A 2,500-nucleotide genomic window follows, 5' to 3' on the forward strand; every position below is an offset into this window, starting at 1 on the left:
ACACACACACACACACACACTCACTCACTCATATTATCGTCAATTCCTGGGAGGTTAAATTCCTTGTTCATTCATTATCGTGTGTGTCACGCTCCCACTCCATGAGAAAATTAAATCCATACCTTAGAATTACATAATTCTGTCTGCTTAGTACCTAGTTTCGAGACATTTGTCGTGAAAAATTTGCAATTTCACAACATGTCACTCTTTTTCAAATGGAATTCCCTGAATATGTTGATAGCGACTCTGAATAGTCCTATAATTCTGTTAGAGCAGATAGAACATTTGAAGGGCACAAGGTTAAAACCAGCGATGTCAGTTGTTTTTTTTTCATTTTCTGGGTTTTTGCCCCAGCATGAGGCCTGACTGGGTCTGCTTTAGTACGTCTAAGTCACATACGGAAAAACCAGTGCTGCCATTTTCTGTGAGAGTTCGAAAATATAGCCCAAAATGGGAGAACCAGCGATGTCAGAATGTTTAACAACGGAACAACCAGCGATGTCAAACATACTTTTCTTTGTTGCGTCCCTTTGTGACCAATCGGTGATTATATTTCAGTGAAAAATTGTGAAATGATATGGGTTTAACGCCCCTGTCAACACCATTAGGTTATTTGAGAGGCAAGATCGTTGAGTTTTAACGTCCATCCCCGAAAGGACCGAGCCAAATAGGAAATTCCTGTAGAGTGCTTTTCCGAAGGTCACAACGCAGGACCGAGCTGAGGCTGGAATTCCTGCAGTGGTCATATATGCGCTGATAAATGGGACAATCATTCATCAAGCACCTATGTTGCGCTAACCTTTGATTTTTCGAAGAACTTGGGCTGCCCAAACATCTCAACAAACGATTTGTACTTTCGTTGGCTGATATCTCTCTTCTCCTTTAAAACCTAATCTAAGTGATGAAACAGTACATCTGTACTGTTACGAGACAGCTACAAGGGTGAAGACGATGTGGCCAGTATGCTGCTGTATTACTTTCTACACATTCTGCCAGTTGATGTGACACGTGCGCAGGCCAGAACAAGAAACAGACAATGATCTGTTTTTCTATCATGTTGTTGTCCACCAGGAAAGGTATGGAAAAGTGAAAATCTCGTTTCCAGTGAGAGGCCACAACTACATGAAATGCAACAGAGACATGGCATTGGTGAATGAGACGGTCTTTGTCGATATGCCAGCCAGTTGAGTGGAGCAATTCAAGACAGCCCTTCAAAAACTCTCGCTGGTACAGATAGTTGGGATAACACAAGCCGCATTCCAGAGTGTGCCAGAAAACTTTAAACTATACTACCATGTCTCCTGCCTTATATCCACTCGACCTCTACTTGAAATCTGCATCACAGGCCCATCCACAGCTAATGCTTTATAGAGAGAGCTGTTTCCATGGAATGGTCTGTTTGACACTGCAATCATTATGATGAAGCCGGTGGCAAAGAAGAGTGCTGCAAGACTCCAGCACCTGAAACGCCTCTATAAGAGCCCGCTGACCATCAGAGCCAAATATGCAGACACGAAGGTCTTAAAGGTGTTCTCGCCTGACTTCTTTTCTCCGAGTTGCCCCATGCTGGAGGATCAAGTGCCACTCATGAATCTGATGACTCAGAGTCATCATCCAAAAATGAATATTAAATATAATGAAAACAAACATAGTAAATATTACAAAATTTGGTGCAATTTTCTTGTTTGAATCATTTAGTCTTGTTTGTATTCGCAAATGAGTAAAGAAGTTCACAATGCATTGATTTCCTAGAAGATGGAGACCTTGCTAACAGCTTACAAGGGAAAAACCAGTGATGTCAGTTTGCTACATAATTTTTCTGTTTTGCTCTCACCGAAACATTCATAACATGAGGACTGTGAAAATTTCTCATTGTCAACACAAATGGTCATACTTGTCAATGTAAACAGTGGAGAGATCATTGTAGCAGAAAAAGAGTTATAAGTCTTTAAAGTTTGTTTTTCTATTGTCTCAGAATTGCGAAAACCTGACATCGCTGGTTTTTCCCTTGTGCTCTTCATTTGGTTTCTGACCTCATGGTCTTGGAAGCTCAAAATAGCCCAAAATGTCAGATAGAACTTTGTGATTCTAAGGTAGCATATTGTCAGGTATACCCAAAGAGCCGTCATGCAACTCAACGCTTTACAATGATTATACTGGACTGAATGATGCCTGTCTGTGACTTCAGCATCATATGGCTTTGTATTGTTTGTCTTATCTTTTGGCATCGGTGGTGTAGTGGGTAGGCTCTTGGACTAGCAATCATAAGATCTGGGTTCGAATCCTGTCAGGGGTAGAAAGCTTCTGGGTGTTTTTGGGTCTGCTGGGGTAATAAAATCGATAGTAAAGAGCATATACTTTGCTGTTGAGTGGGGAGATACACTATGCAAATGCTATTTATTATTATTATTATTATTATTATTATTATTATTATTATTATTATAATATTATTATTGTTGTTATTATCATTATTATTGTTGTTGTTGTTATTATTATCATC

At 39.8% G+C, this 2,500-nt stretch overlaps 1 protein-coding gene across 2 annotated transcripts in view; it reads left to right on the plus strand.

Annotated features, from left to right (window-relative positions):
- Positions 1 to 2,500, plus strand: part of LOC101856013 (E3 ubiquitin-protein ligase TRIM37) — a 70,275-nt gene that overhangs the window by 37,297 nt on the left and 30,478 nt on the right. The gene's annotated exons all lie outside the window — the stretch shown is intronic.

Source organism: Aplysia californica, unplaced genomic scaffold (assembly GCF_000002075.1).
Source record: "Aplysia californica isolate F4 #8 unplaced genomic scaffold, AplCal3.0 scaffold00102, whole genome shotgun sequence".
Taxonomy (NCBI): Eukaryota; Metazoa; Mollusca; class Gastropoda; order Aplysiida; family Aplysiidae; genus Aplysia; species Aplysia californica.